The sequence below is a fragment of the Myotis lucifugus genome, unplaced genomic scaffold (genome assembly GCF_000147115.1).
Source record: "Myotis lucifugus unplaced genomic scaffold, Myoluc2.0 scaffold_309, whole genome shotgun sequence".
Lineage (NCBI taxonomy): Eukaryota > Metazoa > Chordata > Mammalia > Chiroptera > Vespertilionidae > Myotis > Myotis lucifugus.
Window position 1 is genome coordinate 731,235 of NW_005871357.1, and position 18,064 is coordinate 749,298.

Sequence of the window (18,064 nt, forward strand, 5' to 3'; positions counted from 1 at the left end):
GTCAGTGTCTCCATTTCCAAGTGTTTTCCATTCATCTCCGAGTCCCCGCCTCCTCATTCTCATCACACAAAGTCCCAGCAGAACGTGTGTCCCTGTGCATGCAGGACCTTCAAACTGGGAAGAATGCAATCTCCACGTGTCAGTGGGACTTGGTTGCTGAATGTCCAAAATAAATTCCAGGAATTAATTTTGTGACACAGAAAAAATAGCCTAAAAATAAAGCACACTTTTCTAGTAGAGATAAAGAAATGAAACACATTTTAGATTTATTTTTTACTTTTTCTTGGTTGTTATCATTTGATAGATACAACTCAAGGATCTATAAAGCTTGAACACTCTATTTTGTTTCTGACATAAAAATAAATTTCTTTGCATGTATAATGAATTATAATAGCAATAAACATGGAAGTAAAAGAAAACATTTCAGCTGAGAACGACTATTAAATCACATGAGCATCCTTGTAAAATTTTGCCAAAATTCCTTAGAAAATGGATTGAATAATACTTATTACTGTTTTTATTAAAACAAACTCTAAAAAACATAATTTTCCAGTAGTAAACATTTCCTTTCTCCTGAAATCTTGGAGAGTGTTTAAAAACTAATTATTCATAGTCACACTTTAAAGGCACATCTTAAAAAATATTTTTTAATTTTCTAAATAATTCCCCATAGATTGTGTTGATTTTAAGTGTTTCTGAATGTTTGCTTTCAAAGTGTGTGTCACTGCAGCAGGAATGAATTTAAAAGTTAACACAAATTTGGAATCTTACGCTAAATTAATTTTATAAAAGTTTTTTATTTTTCCAATTAAGAGACATGTCTTCACTTTTTTCTTTTGTCCCTCTTGTCATCAAAGTTTTAAGATTTTTATATGAAACTGGCACCACTTCTGATTCTCTTGTAGTAGGTAAGCAAAGTATCTATGATTAGACACACCTCTTTTTAAGGACAATCTTCTCCTGCCCTGGCCGGTGTGGCTCAGTTGGTTGGACGTTGTCTGGGGCAGAGGTCACCAGTTAGATTCCCAGTCAGGGCACATGCCCAGGTTGTGGGCTTGAACCCCAGTGCGGGGTGTGCAGGAGGCAGCCAGTCAATATCATGCTGTCACATGGATGTTTCTCTCTTCTCCCTTCCTCTTTCTCTAAAACAACAAACTATTCTTTCTTGGGGAAAAAAATCTTCAATCTTATATACCGAAAATAGGGTACAGATATCTCTGATCCTAATTTATTGAAAAACAGACTGTACTTAGTGTCAGTTGAAATAATGCCGGTTTTCTGTCATCCTCTCAGTAGAATGTCCAGCCTTCCATATGTAACAGTACACTTGGCACACAGGTGATATTTTAATAGCTCATTCAAAGCATTTCTTGGTCTTTGTTTCTATTTCTTCCTTTTCTAATGTTACCTTAAGATCAATCAAGAGAATATGTGCAGAAGTATACTTGGGAATGAAGCATATAAGACAGTATGTGAGACTGAAAATGGTGCACAATTTGGCATTAGCATGAGACCTTGTCAGAATGTTCCCAGTGGCGGAACGATGTATGAGGGTGGACAGATTTTTATACCTGAGAGATTCTAAGTTCAATTTGTAAAGTAGTGAATGAGATAAAAGAAGAGATTTTTAACTATTTAAAATTATCAAAGCGTATCTGTGGCCTACCTGTGTATGAATATAAAATGTATGCATGTTGTGCTTCTTATTGAAACTATAATAATCACATTGTAAGTCTACAAATTGTCCCACAACTAGGCATGGTAATAATGTATTTATCACCTTTCTTCATGATGCTCACCTCCACGTACAATATCTTATACTTCATTTCACCTGTTCAAATGCAAGGCTGAGCTTAAATTCTCCTTTCTTGGCCTCCCTGACTACTCCATTCTGCACTAACGTTTTCCTCCTCTGTTACCCAATTCACTTATGTCTTCTGTCCTATTGTTAGACTTGGGCAGTATGTATCATGAATGCATCTTGTTTAGCTAAATATATTTTCATTTCTTTGTTTTAGGGTCTGTTTTATCATACTTTTGAATGTCACAGAGGACTAGTATTTATTATAGCAAGTTTGGCCCTCATTCTAGGAATATTTTTAGAAATACATCATGATTTCTGTTTCTTAAATTGATGGAGATAATTTTCTCTTTGGAAATTGTTGAGGAAAACATCCTCATAACCATTTTTGGCTGAGAAATAATTGCCCTCTCTATGTTCCTCCTCCGCCAGACACTTTAGATAAGAGAAACTAAAAATTAAAACACTGTGGCATGCCTGAATAGTTATAGATTATTCCCAATCAGCTCCAGAAAAAAGGGTTTGTAAGCTCAAGGACACTGAACACTATTGCAAATGGTCTTTACAAAATTCATTATAGTTGTGAAATTGCCTTTCCATCTGTTTATACAAATAAAACAGCTAGATTTGGAAAATTTTTAATTGCCTAATAAAAAGATAAGGGCCTGTCATTTAAGACTTTTAAAATCCTTTTGTTTCTCTGTAAAAAACTATATAGAGATAGAAAGAGCATTTATTATCACCAAGAGCCATACTTCCATTTATATCAGTAAGTGAGTGTTCCTTCAACTTTCTACCAGGAAAGCCAGTGTACTCCTCTTTCTCAGAATATCTGTAGAAAGTAGCACTATTTAAAATAAAAACACTATCTCCTGGCTGGTGTTGCTCAGTGGTTGAGCATCGACCTATGAACCAGTAGGTCGTGGTTCAATGCCTGGTCTCCCAGCATTGATCCCGGGTTGTGGGCTCAATCCCCAGTAGGGGCAATGCAGGAGGCAGCCAATCAATGATTCTCCCTCATCATTAATGTGTCTATCTCTCTCTTCCTCTCCATTCCTCTCTGAAATCAATAGAAATATATTTAAAAGTAAATAAATAAAAACAGTATTCACATAAATAAATCCCAATAAATGGTATTGGTGGCTGGCTCACTGGGAGCAACCAAGTGGTTACAATCATGCATCTAAAAATCAATACTCCTGGTAGATTCGCCTTCCTAGAGCAGAGGTGTTTTTAAAGCTTACAGAAACTCAAGAATATAATTGGCCAAAGCTCAGGCATAACTGATACCCTTCTCGAGGAAGCCATTTGGGAGAAAAAATCTCATTATGATTACAAAGCTATTCAGTGAGCAGAGAATCAGAACAAGAGGAATTAAGGAATTATTAAATATTTACTGTCACTTGCTATCATAACTTGGTAGCATTATGGTCATTGATTTAGGGAAGGAACAAAACGGTAGCAGAAATGATTCTGAGTGTGGAGCAGACATACAATTAACCCTTGAATAACACAGCTTTAAGCTGCAAGGGGCCATGTATACGCATATTTTTTTCCCAATAACTACCTGTACTGTTTTATATCCTTGGTTGGGAGTCCATGGATGTGGAGGGCCAGCTGGGCGTATTGCTGAGCCATTTTATATACAAAACCTGAGCATCCTTGGATTGTGGTACCCATGGGGCTCCTGGAACCAATCCCCCATGGATACTTAGGGACAACTAAGTTTGGGGGGAGTCAAAAGTTACATGCAAATTTTTTATTCCTGAGGAAGGGGCCAGGGCTCCCAACCCCTTTGTTATTCAAGGTCAGCCTTTCCTGATGAATGGTTACACAGGTAGTAGAAAAGACTGAGGAACCAGGAAACAGTATTAGCAACAGTGGGAAGTCATTACCTTCTCCAGGCCAGAGGGGGACAAAAGGAGAAGGCAGGTTTGTAGAGCCTACTGGGTCAGCTGGCCAAATGGAATCGAGTGAGTCCATTGGGGGCGGGGGTGGGGGTCCTGGAAGAGCAATCCTGCCTGAGATAACATCCCAGGCAGACAGGGAAGGGGAGGGATACCCCAGCGCCTCGCTTCCTCTCACCTTCCCATCGCCCCACAATGCCCTTCACTGGCTGAACCCATGCACAGTCAGTGTTGCATGGATTCTTTTCCACATTTTTTTTATTTCCACTTTTAGGAGATGGTCACTCTTTTTTCTATTCTTTTGTTGGTTTCTCTAGAAATTTTAACTCACAGACTTATTTTATCAAAATCTAAAATTAAAACCCATACCCTTTCCCAAACTACAGAAATATATCACCACTCCCGTCTCTAAGGCAATTATTTTAATGTAACTTCAGGTCTTTTTAACCTCACATGGCATTGCCATACAGTTGGTTTATACAGTAGTCGTAATAAACATAACACACACTCTCTATGTTCCAGATACTTTGCCAAATACTTTATTATGTTCTTTCATCTCATCCTCACAGTCACCCACAAGGGAAATAGTGTTATTATCACCAATTTACAAAGGAGGAGAGAAGGGCACACCGAGGTTATTAAGATGGCATCACAGTTGGGCTTCCAACCAATACTATAGGCTTCCAAGGCCAAGCTCATTCTCACTCCTTAGAGCTTCTGTCTACGGATGTTGCCTTGTATCTTCCACATTTTCACAAATCCCTTCGCTTTGTAACACTTCATCTCTCAGCCCCGCTATCTGGAAACATTTTTTTTTCTTGTCTACAATTTCTTTAATGTGGATTTATTGGTGGAAACCTCCATTTTTATTGTCTAACATTGTCTTTATTTTCCCTCATTCTTGAAAAAGATTATTTTTATTGGCTACAGCATTCTAGGTTGACAGTTATCTTCATTTAGGCTATTAAAGACATTATTCTGCTGTGTCTGAACTTCTGTTTTGTGTGTGCATGTGTGTGGGGTTTTTTTTCCTGTAAAGCTGTGAGCTGTCAGTCTAATTATTGCTCCTTTATCAATAATCAGAATTCCTCTGGCTGTTTTAAATGTTTGGCCTTTGCCTTTGTTTTTGTTTTAATTTCACTATAATATTTAAGTGTCGAATTCTTGTACTTATTTGTGGTTTTTAAGTTGTTTTCATGTTGTATTTATTTTTATTTAAAAGTGTTGTGTTTTGTGAATCTGGGTTTGGTGTCTTTCAAATTCTGGCCTGGATGGGGATTCTGCTGTACTATGTCAATATGCAAGTTACGCAGATTTGGGGTTACTCAAACTCCCTAAGCTTCAGTGTTCTTATCTGTACAAAGAGAATCGTCATCATCATCATCATCAGCAGCAGCAGCAGCATCATCATCATCAGCCTGGCTGGCGTGGCTCAGTGGTTGAGTGTCAACCTATGAACCAGGAGGTCACTGGTTCAATTCCTGGTCAGGGCACATGCCCAGGTTGCAGGCTCAATCCCCATTAGGGGGGCGTGCAGGAGGCAGCCGATCAGTAATTCTCTCTCATCATTGATGCCTCTCTCTCTCTCTCTCTCTCTCTCTCTCTCTCTCTCTCTCCCCCCCTCTTCCTTTCTCTCTGAAATCAATGAAGATATATTTTAAAAATAATATTAATAGTGCCCATCCTATAGGGTTGTGAGATAAAGTCCATTGCCATATATGCACACTACTAAATATTGTACCTGGAATGTCGTGCGTAAGTGAGTGATAGACAGACGTCAGTATTACACTCACCGGAGGCTCTGCACTATACTGGCTAAGAGCACAGGCTCCTGTCCTCATGGCCACAGTTGCTCCGTCTAGGAGTGGGCACTAACCGGGGAGTCTAGTCTTCCTTGGGCGTCTGTGGTAGGGCCCCTGGCTCTGAGGTTAATAAATGGGGTCCCCGTGGTTCCTGTCATTTGCTGGAAGCCGCTCTGCTGCAGGACAGAATGAAGCAACACAGGAGATGGTGAGAGGGTTTCCTCTGTCCCCTGAGCTCCCCTCTCTCCAATGACGATGATCTTAGCCTTCAAACGGCCCCTCCTTTCTACCCAAACCATTCCGGATGGCAGGGCTGTCACACTACTTAACACTGTATAGGACTGTCCATGCAGGCACCCTCTACAGTGTTGACATGCTTTGTGGTCCAGAAGTGAAGAGGAGAATTTATCTTTCAACACTTATTTACCCGGTGCGGCATTCTTGTGAACACAGAATTGCCATTCACAAACAGTGTGCCAAGACAGCCCTTCCTGGATACGTCACAGGTTTCTGGGTTATCACAAGCGTAAGATATTTTAACCATTAATAACGTTCAGAGATAAAACTCTGGGAAAAAATTACTAGTGCCTGGCATAGTTCGGATTTTTTTTCTACAAGAAACTTAGTCAATTTTAATACAGAGTCAGGGTAGCAGTTACCATGTGACTTTGCGTTAGAGAAAGGAAGAGGCCATCAACAGCTGGGTATATTCTCTTAATGCAGTGCATGCTAATTACATATGAACATGTAGAATTATAAAATCTACAATTGGGATCAATAAGTATTCATCCACTCGCACTATGCTGATTTGTTCATAAAGCACTATAGATGGTGAATTTTCCTAGAAAAGGAACAACCAGCATACCTATCTGCCAATCAGATACGTATCTGCTGGTGTGTAAACATATTTCCCCCAGACACCCACGCATCTGTTTCTACGTTATTGGTTCTCAGCAGCCCCATTGAAGAATATGGTGGCAATAGCAGACCCCAGTAACTGTGTGACCCTGAGTTTAGCAGATGTTCAATACACTGAGCCCCACATGAACCGCCTCCCTCCCCGCCAGTTTCACACCTGTTCCCCTCGTGACCGTTCTCCTGGCTGAGGAGGCCGCTGTGAAGGAGATGCGAGTCTGGAATATCCCTGGAACCATCTCAGCTCCCCTGGACGTCACAATGTCCATCACCATTTTTACGTTTAAAAGTTGAGGGAATTAAGCTGTGAAAAAGCAAATGAAATCATGTTTGCAATGAAAATAGTGGCAATATTTGAAGGTTGGCTATCTATATCTATACATAACATTAAAGGAGCTATTTTCTTTTTCAAGTTGCTTTTGATATACAAGAAAAATTGTAATGGGAAACGTCCTGCCCACAACATATTAGTGACTGTCCTATTATTTTAGGGAAATCAACCTTATTATTATCAGAGGCCAACTGATCTTATTTACAACATGTATGTGCCCTCTTCCAATGAAGATGTGCATCCAAATTCCTAAAGTAAAATCTCTTGCTGCCCCCAAATAATTCTGGAACCAGACAAAGCTGGTGGGAATGGCCTTTCCTGGGTTCTCGGCACAGCGACAGCACATTCCTGGGCTGGGCTCTCGCTGTGCTGTTTCTCTCCTTGTGTTTGCACCCGCTGCTGCTCTTCGCGGTTGATGGCAAGACCGAGGTTGAATCGGGGCAATGCTTGCCTGGCTGTCTGGTGAACCCGTCTTTCCCGGGTACACTTCTCAGGGTTACTCGACCCTTCGTGGTGCCCTGAGTGGGAGTCGGCATCAGAAATTATTTTCGTCAAGTGGCTTCAGAGTCCACACTAGATGGAGGGAGGGTGCTGTGGAGCTGACATGACCTGGTTAGCCCGTTTCCCAGACACTGGAGGTTACATTTTGAAAAATAGCCTCCAGCCCCACCTCCCCTCCAGCTCTCTGCAGAGTGACTGCCCAGACCACCAGGAGCAGGAAGGTGGTTCAATTAGAGCCGAGAGGGCAAGCTCCGGCCATCAGCGTTTACTACCCCGCCACGCAGAGGGAGATAGGGTCTCCAAACCGGGGCTGTGTCTGCCAAGAGCTAATTAACAGGATTAAGCTTCAGAGTGTCTTTCTTCGCACTGGGCAAACTAAAACATTGGGAAAGACACCCCGTATCTAATCATAAGCTAGTCTGTGCTGCCACTATGTTTATGTCTAAACTGCAGAGTGTAGTTAGGAGATACCAACACAGTTAGAACTCTAACATGATAACAAGTAATGAAACGTATACAGTGAAAGGAGTCGATCTAAATACAGGATGTTTCTAAGAGTTCTCATTGTCTTAAGAATAAAAAGTTTTAAAATTTACTGAATTTATGGTCTGAACTTAACCAGTATAACTGAATTCATTATTTACATAAAAATATGTACTAAGTTGATCCTTTGAAATGCTGTCTTTTCATGCTAACCAACAGTTTTTAAAATAATAGGATGATTCCACAATCTATAATAATAAAAGCATAACATGCTAATTAGACTGGACAGCCGAACGTCCTTCCAGACAAAGCTGCAGGGGTGTGGGGGGGGGGGGGCAAGGCAGAGGTGGTTAGGGGCAGTCAGGCAGGCAGGCAGAAGTGGTGAGGGGCGATCAGGAAGGCAGGTGAGTGGTTGGGGTGATCAGGCAGGCAGGCGAATAGTTAGGGGCAGTCAGGCAGGCAGGCGAGTGGTTAGGGGCAATCAGGCAGGCAGGCAGAGGGGTTAGGGGTGATCAGGCAGGCAGAGTAGTTAGGGGCAATCAGGCAGGCAGGCAGGCCAGTGGTTTGGAGCCAGCAGTCCCAGATTGCGAGAGAGATATCAGACTGCCGGTTTAGGCCCGGCAGTCAGACATCCCCCGAGGGGTCCTGGATTGGAGAGGGCACAGGCCAGGCTGAGGGGACCCCCTCCTTGTGCACAGATTTTGTGCACCAGGCCTCCAGTATTACATAATATATTGTAAGTTCTTCTATTGATGATGCTGTCATTTTCCGTAGACTTGCTTGGTTGTTTCCATAAAAGGATTTGCTGAGAAACTGACAGTGAAAACTATAGGGTTAGAGAGATTGGTGTTCGGAGAAGGCCTGGGGGAGTGAGAGACAGCAATTCACATTAAGATTTCCATTGTTTTGTGTATTTTAGGACATTATCAGTGTTTAAATTACTACAAAATGTGATCGAGTCCCAGTTATAAAAATGTAACTGCTAATTGGAAATATTTTGGGGAGTTTCTCAAACTCTCTTCAGGAGTTACTCTGTTATTTGGAATAAAAGCCTTTTTTATTTAAAAAAGGTGACATAATATTACATTACCCTAAATGTGTGAACTTTCTAAAATGGTTTAAATGATAAACTTTCACTTTCTTTTATTACTAAGAAACAAAATTAGCTTATCACTTACTTGGGTTATTTTGCATTGAACATACATTTTTTCCTATATTAGTTCATTTCTATGTGTTTCCTTCCCCATTCCCCATAGGAAACAAATAGTAATTTACATCAGGATTTCTCCACCTGGGCACCCCCGGCATCTGGGGCTGAACAATCCTTTGTGGTCGGGCTGTGCTGTGCATTGTAGGATACTTAGTAGCATTTTGGCCTCCACCTGTAGATGCCAGGAGCACCCTCCCAATTGTGGCAACGAAAATGTCTGCAAATGTCCCTGGAGGGGAGGGGGGCAAAATCCCACTCCCATCTTGGCTGAGAACCGCTCCTTTATATGCATCGCTGAGGGGAAAAAAATACTGCAAATTCCAGTGGGCCCAAATTATAAGAAACTTTCATTCACCAACACTTACATAAAATCAAATAATTTAAGGAGAAAAAGTAGAAAATATCAAATGCTAAGTATAGGAAAATGGTATTCCATCTTAACATTTTCATTTTGAAATCTAATATACTGATTACAGATTATTCAAATGAAAGTTGATACACTTTTATTCAGTTTGCATTGAGGTGTAAACTTTAATAAACTTTAGATATTTGAGCTGCACAATTTGATTATTTTTGACATATATCTCCATATGTGCCCGTACAACTATCATCACAGTCAAGATATTGAACATGTCACCTATACTAGGAAGTTTCCTTATTCCCCTTTGTCATCCGTCCTTCTCTCAAGTCCCAATTCTAGGCGATCTCTGATCTGCTTTCTGTGACTATCCCTTAGTTTGAATTCATAGAACTTTATATACATGGAATCATGCAGTATGTTCTCTTTCTGCCTGAGCTCTTTCACGCAGAATAATGACTGTGAAAAGTATCCATGTAGTGGTGTGTGTCAATAGCCATTTATTTGTATTGCTCAGTAGTATTCCTTGGCATGGATATACCACCATTTGTTGATCCATTTCCCTGTTGATTAGCATTTGAGTTATCTTTACTGTGAGACACTCCAAACAAAGATAACGTTTTGTTTCTCTTGGGTAAATATAAGAGCGGAATAGATGGCTCTTGTTGGAGTGGCTCTTTAAGAAACTCAGTTTTCTGATGCGATTGCACCATTTTACATTCCCTCCAGAGTGTACCCAGGAATTTCAGTTGCTCTACATTCTCACCATCACTTTGAATGTTCACACACCCCAAAGCTTAGAAAACTCGTTACCTCCGGTTCTCCACCAGAAGAAAGTGAGAGGAAGTTTCCTTCGAGTGGAAGGAAGTGGTCCACAATAGGAACGTGGGTTTACACAAAGGGATAAAGGGCACCGGAAGTGGTGACTGCATGGGCCAGTGCAAGGACTCCTGTCTTTATTCTGTAAATCTCTTTAAAAGCCAGGCACATCACAGTGCAACGAGATGCATAGCCTATCAAGTAGTAAAATGTACCACAATAGTCTAAAGCTGGGAGAGAAGAAACAGAAGTATGTTATTTTCAGATTCTTACAGTAAACATAACACCATATAATATTGCTTGAAGCAGACTGTAATCAATTAAAGATGTGCACTGTAAACCCAAAGCAACCATGAGGACATTATATAGTGTTTGTTATAGGAAGTGAGCTAACAAAGGAAAAATAATGTAATTATTTTTATACAAAAAAAGAGGGAAAAGGAATAAAGAACAGATGGGACAAGTGGACAATAAGTAGCAGATGGTTGGTTGATTTAAACCCAAATGTCCCACCCAAACACTCAGTCTGGAGAGCCCACAGCCTGCACAAGCCCATGTGCAGTTTTGACAAGAGCCCAGTAGCAAACCTTTCAAAAGGAGTCCGTCTGGCCCCGTGTCAGTCTGGGACCTGAGTCAGTGTGGGACCCGTGTCAGTGTGGGACCTGTGTCAGTGTGGGGCCTGTGTCAGTGTGGTACCCGTGTCAGTGTGGGACCTGTGTCAGTCTGGTACCTGTGTCAGTGTGGAACCTGTGTCAGAGAGGTTGTGAGCTCTGGAGTCAAAGGAGCGCCTCTGGCTGGAGCCTCCTCCCTCAGCCAGCAGCTCCACCAGCTGCAGCAGCAGCAGCAGCACAATCACCAAGTTTGCAGCCCAGCGGGACCATGAAAATCTGGGGCCCCACAGGTCGAGAGCAACTGAAATTCCTGGAGCCTGTTCATAGGGTGAATCTTTTCATGTTATCTCCATAAATGACCAAAGAGAAGGCCCCAGTGAGGCATGAACTGCACCCGGGATGCAAAGAATCGGAGGTTTTGAGGCTTTCCTTTTGGTGATGGAGGCAGCAAAAACCTCCTTTCCCGTGAATCCAGAGGCATGGGGTGTTGCAAATCCACCCTCATAGTCCCAAGAGGCCTTATTCACAGGGGAAGTCCTGGACTTCTTTGGAGTTTATCAGCCACCCCTGCAAGCAAAGGTGTGTGTGCTACCTCCAAAGGCAGGGGTCTGGTGACTGAGGCATCTGACTCGCCGCCTAACAGAGCATCCTCAGTATATTGGCCACTTCCGGAGAACTGAGGCGCGCATGTCCTCTGACGAATCCGCTAAGGGTAAATGGCAGGCCAGGCAGTGTGCCTGTACTCACAGCGCCTCCCCATCAGGAGACCCCCTCTCCCACATGTGGAACAGAGAGCCTGGAACAGACAGGCACAACCGTAGAACATCAGCCGCAGGTGTATAAGCAACGACAGTGCACGGAAGTGCCCAGCACCCCCTCCCCCTTCCCCCACCATCACCCCTGCCCTACCTCATCAGTTGAATTTGGGTGTAACCTTCCCCAAAGGGGAGGGGTGGGAGTGTGACTTGGCTCACTTTGTCCAACAGAACCATGAACATGTCGCCTTCCTCATAGTTCCCCAGCACACACTTGAATGTGCACGTCTTGGCACCTTTGTCTTTTAATTGGAGAATTTAATTAATTTACTTTAATACAAGTACTGATGTCTTTAGATTCCTATCGACTCTACCACTATTTGTTTTTTAATTTAACCCATCTGTTTAAATAGTTCCTTTTCTTTCTTGCCTTTTAATAATAAAATATTTTATTATTATCCCATTTTGCTCTATTAAGTTGTTAGACTTACTCTTACTACTCTTTTTAGCAATCATCATAATAATTACATGCATTTTTGCCTTATTACAACTTAACAAACATCATTGCCTTTACTACTTCCCCTTATGGTAGACCCCCAGGACACTTTAACTCTATTTATTCCCTCCCAACTTTGGGTAAAATTATTGTCATGCATTTTAATGCTAACTTGTTATTTAAATCAAGACTAACATTATATTGTTGCAGTCAGTATTCATTTATTTGCCTGTATATTTAAAAATTATACTTTGTTTTGATTACATTTCTAGTTTCCCTCTAGGATATATTTTATTCTACCCAACGAATACCATGTAGTGTTTCTTTGAATGATCTCAGCATTTTTCTCTAAAAACATCTGCATTTCTCTTCAGTTGTAGAGGACGCTGTGCTGGTTAATGGGTTCTGTATTGGCATTGTTATCTTCCAACACTCCAGCTATCCATTGTGGTATCTGTGGTTCCCAGGTTCCTCTGAGAAGCCAGCTGTACGTCTCAATGCTGCTTCCGCGAAGGTGATTTTCTTTTCCGTGGGTTGCTTAGCAGTGTTCACTGTCTTTGCTTTTCTGTGGTTTTACCAGCATGTGGGTGTCTCTGCATTCATCTCACCTGTGTGTGTGATAGAATTTCTAATCTGCTGTTTGATGTTTTGCATCAGTTTTTCAGAATCCCTCCCACTATATCTTAAAATATTGCCTCTGCCTTATTTTTCCCTTCTTTCCTTTTAGACCCCCCCCATTACATGCATATTAGACTTTTCATTGGCCTCAACACTTCCTACAACTGTCTTACTTTTAAGGCCTTTTTTCTCTCTGTGCTTCAGCTTTAAATGTGGCATGAATATGTCAATCTCGGTCATCTTGTCTGCTGTCTCCATTCTGCTGATAGGGCTCTGCTTTGATGACCAGTTAGTTCTAGGCGTCTTCTTTCCTTTTATCGGTGACAGTTCTCTGCCTAAACCCCCATCTTCTCATCCATTTTTCTGGACTGTAATATACTAATCGTAAGTATTTTGAAGTCCTTCTTCTCAGGTAGCACCAGTGTCTCGGTCATCTAGGAGCTATTTTATTAACTCCACTTTTGGTCCTGATATTCATTTTGTGAGCTAGCAATTTTTATGAAAGGCTGGTTGTTCTGCAGTAAAACAGCTACAGAGTCTTCAGGCGATGAAGCATTTCTCCAGTCGGTGTTATCTTCCCCTGCGAGACTAAGGCAGTGCAGGCGCAGCTGTAAGTCTCCTGGGTCGTGGCCACACCGCAGCCCCAATGACACATATTCCATTTCCACTTTACCTGGACTCAGCCCAGAGCGGTGGGTGTGGTCCATGACCCTCCAGCTTCCGGTCTTAAAGTGTCCTGTTGGCTTCTGAGGCTCTTGGTTGCCCTGTTATGCTTTTCAGAGGCTTCCCACTGGCTTTTCGATCTCCTGCCCCCTGGAGCCCTCCCCATGTTTTCAGGGAGAACGACTCACCTGCTTGGAGAGGCCCAATTCCTCCCACACCACCACAGGGCCTTCTGACTTCCTGTAGCGCCCTCCATGGGCTCAAGGCTGAGATTCTGAGCCCCCTGTTCCTGCCTAGAGTCATCCGCTGAACCCAGACTCAATGCTGGTGCAGAAATTATTTCACCTCTGCAGAGTCTGCTCCTGATGAAACCTCTGTGCAATTCCAGGCCCAGCTACAGGTCATCACCAAAGCTCCCCGGACAGACCCCAAGGGGAAGGTGACCCCAACCTTGGTGCACTGCAGTGCCTTGAAGTCTCTCAGGGAGTTGTGGTCAAGGACGCAGGCCACTGGCTGCCATGCTCTTCTCACGGTTAAATTCCAGCCCCCGGGTCTCATGCCAGGTCTCATCTAGGCCTTGGCCAAGGTCCTCTCGGTGTCTCTGCCACGGCCTCCTTATGGGGCGGGAACCAAGACTGTCCACTGACTCAGCACCCAGTACTATCCCCTCCCAACCTCCCCCCTCACTCACCCCACCCCACCCCCAGGGCCCATACAACTGCGGGAGCCTTTCGTTCAGGGCTCCTTCGACTATGGGATGACCCCACATCCGCGCTTATGCACTGACCCTCAACTGGCGCTCCTTCCCACGGGGAAACGAATGGGGCTTTTCTCTGGTCTTGGCCTCTCTTCTACCCTCTCAGGAAGTGATGAAAGCTTCCCTCTTGTTTCTGGCTGCCGCGGAAACCAGCTCTACAACCCCTGCCCCTCGGCTCTCTCTTCCAGCTCAGCGAGCTCCTGACAGCGGCCTTCAGCTCTCTCCAGGCTTTCTCTCTCTCTCTCTCTCTCTCTCTCTCTCTCTCTCTCTCTCTCTCTCTCTCTCTCTCTCTCTCTCTTTCCTCCACTAAATCTTTCACTTCCGCACATTCTCTGGGTTTTACAGTTACTTTGGGCGGAAGTGCTGTTGTACTGCTATCTAATCTCTCCAGCCAGAAGTGTGATTCCACCCTCTGCCTTTCCATGAAATAGCCTGGAAGTAGCACTTGCCACTTCTGATCACATGCCACTAACAGGCCTTAGTTACATGGTGCAACTAGCTTCCAGGGTGTCTTCCCGAGAACGGTCCCGCTTCCGCCTGTGTGTGAGGATAGCGGGGAGATGGCTATGAAGTCAGGGAGCTGCCATCTCTTCCACGTGTTCCCACTCCTGCCCGGGCCCCATGTTGCCCATTCCTCCGGCCCTTTGTGAGCTCTTGTACATTGGGCTCTGGCAGAACCGATGATGCAAGAGATGCTGAGTCACAGGTCGGGCCTGAAGTTAGAGTCATGGTCTGAGACTGGACAGTTGGGGAATTCTCAGCACCGGTGGGAGTTGGGGTGGCCCGGGAACAAAGAACAGCATGTCCTAGTGAGAGGAAGGCATATGCCTGACAGATAGAAATGTACTTGATTACATCAAGGTATTTTTTCAATTTTATGAATACTGTGTAGCTGACAGTTCCAATGGTTCATGTGTCCCTCAAAATGATCTGACATAACTTTAAATCTTTTTCTTGTTGTGCAGACTACTCTAAAAAATGATACTAAAAAATTAAGTGTGACAGTAGAGTCATCCTAATTGCAGACAGTTATTTTTTTATCTCAAAGTGCTGGAAATCTGTCACCCCTGCCAACGCCAGGGGACAGGTCATTGCTGAGTGACTAGCAGGATAGATGGCAAACAGGAAGGAACAGTCAGTCCTCTTGCTTTCCAGCCGATCACTCTACTCGCTACCACTCCCTACTGGCACAGCCGGGAGCATCTGGCAAAGGGGCAGTGTGGCTCAGCAGTGCCAACCCTGGCATCACAAAGCAGAGATAGAAGCCAAGAGCTGAACCTGAGAAAATAGCTTAGTACCAAGCACAGAGATCTTACATGTGTTATCAAATGAGACGCCGAGTTATATGTTTCCTATTCACTCGGCAGGGTTTGATGGAGGATACTATTAATATTCTTAAAAATGGACAAAATAAAATGAATTTGAAATCATGTCCCATAAAAGGGAAAAAGAAAGGAAATCATGCCCCAAAATTCAAGTGGATAACTAATCTCATTAGCAAAGACCAAGAAAAAGGAAAAAGAGAAAAAGCCAAGTAGGTTTAAACTATAGTAAACATTGTTTGTATGCACACATAGCCTATATTTTATGACAGTCTTGGTTTCAAAAAAGTGAAGCTTTAGTTGGAAATTTTTTTTTGTAAATATATTTGTGTTCATAGTTTAGGGCTTGTGCAGTATGTGTGTGTGTGTGTGTGTGTGTGTGTGTGTGTGTGTGTGTGTGTGAAGTGATTTTAATATATAGCTAGAAAAGTTACATCATTTTGATTGAGATTTTGGATTGAGAAAAAGTAGATTATCGTAACTGAGACTCTAAGTTAAATTTTCTCTGGACTCTGGCACAGATTCTGAAAAAGTGAACCACAACTGGTCTTGGAGAGAAGTGAGGATGACATTTGGCCGATGCAGAAATATATTTGGTTACATTCCACCTCATTCTGGAAGAATAAAAGAGTGTTTGAGCAAATAATACAAGTGAACTAAAAATATAACCTCAGTTGTTATAGGCAACCTCCGCCTTCCAAGGGGAAGAAAGGATCAGGATAGGAAACATATGGGAAGAAGGACACACGATCTGAAAGTATGCACAGGAGAGCTGTAAGAGTAATGCGAACACAGATGCTCTATGCAGCTAAGCAGGCAAATGACCAGCCAAAACCGCTCAGTGTCCCTCCACGGAGTCTCATTTACTTTGAAGAGAAGTTTCCGCAGACCCGCTTCCCTTCCAGCTGGCAGCGAGCAAGTGGAGGGAAACCGTTAGGAAGAAGGAGAAAGGGGGTAATTCTGAGTAATTCAGTGCGCACAGCAGTGCTAATCGCCCCTCTTCGGTTGCACCTAAAAACTCTCTCGTAAAAGGAAGGGAAACGATTTTGTTGACTTAAGTCATAGAATGTGTGCTAGCGCTGTCACAGAAATCATATACCATGCACACCTTTTATTTTGCTTTGTCACCCTCCACAGAATCTGAGGTTACAATTCTATATTTATTGAGTATAAATTTATATTTTTGTAAACTTTCCCATTTCCCCATTGTCGGTCTCAGCTCTAAGTACCCACTGATGCTTTACTCATATGGTGCGTCACTCTCAGGTAACAGCATGGACAGCAAGTGTGGGCTTCGTTTTGTCTGGTTTTTCTTTTGTTTGGCTTTCTTTTGATGTGAGCAACAAGGGAAAGCCAAACCCAGAGGTTTGCCACACAAAACCCAGCCTGGACCCGTTTCATGATAAAAAAAACTCCTAAGTGAATGTGCCACCATTTCAAAAGCAAAGCATATAGGACAAGAGGGAGACTTTGGGAGGGTTGATAGGTTGTCAATGAACAAAGCAGCAATCAATACACAAATGAGGAAAGGGTAGACAGAAATTCTCATTATTTAGGAAAAAATGTGATAAGTAAAACAGCAGCAAAACATACAACAGAGAAACCAAAATTAAGACCGTTGCTCTGATGGTTATTACTGTATTGCTTTTCCCTTGAGTTCCAAGAGCTGAAAAAGCAGAGCAATTTTTCTGTCCATCATTGGTGTCTGTCTTGTATAATCACATAAAGTATGACGACCTATTCATTGAAAATTGACATTTTTGTGTGTGACTTAATATTATAAAGTTTTGTTAAATTTTTTTGAGAGTTAGAGGAATGAAAACATACACATACATATTTTTCTAATTATTAGATTCATAACATGATATCCAGTGGTTCAGTCTTGTTTACTGTATTTTTTAGATATTCCAGTTTTTGTCTATTTACCTATCAACAGTTATTTAGAAAAATGTTTTAATTATAATCTTTTAGAAACTTCCTCCTGTAGTTCTAGCAGGTTTTGCCTCCATATTTTTCAGCTGTTTGAGGTGCATAAGCTTTATTTATTGATTGATTTTAGAGAGAGAGAGGAAGGGAGAGAAACATTGATTTATTATTCTACTTATTTAGGCATTCGTTGGTTGATTCTTGTATGTGCCCTGATTGAGGATTGGACCTGCAACCCTGGCATATGGGAATGATGCTCTGAGCTACCCAGCCAGGGCTCAGATGTATAATCTCTGAAGTTGCTACATCCTCTGAGGTAATAGAATGCACGATCATTAGGTAATGAGACTTCTCACTCCTCATGTTTTCTTTTAGTTGTTTCTTTATTTTATCTGGCTTTAGCACATCATGGTAACCTTCTTTTTGTTAGTATTTTCCTGATAAGTCTTTACATTCAACTTTTCAGTACTTTTATGCTTTTGTTGTTTCTTGTAAACAGAAACTTATATCTGGAACTTTTAAAATCTGAACTCTGCATCTTTATTAACTGGTGAGTTTAATCCATATAGTTTTATCGTGAGTGTGAGCATATTTGGACCTGTGTCTGCCATTTTAAACCTGTAAGCATCTCCTGGATTTTTCTTTCCTCTCATTTAGGTCACTTGATCCATCCCTATATTCAGTGTTGGTCTTTGTGTGGCAAATCTCCTCAGGCCTTGAATGTTTAGTAGTAATTTTCATTAAATTATGTAATAATAATGGAAAATGATGGGTAGCTTGGCTGAATGT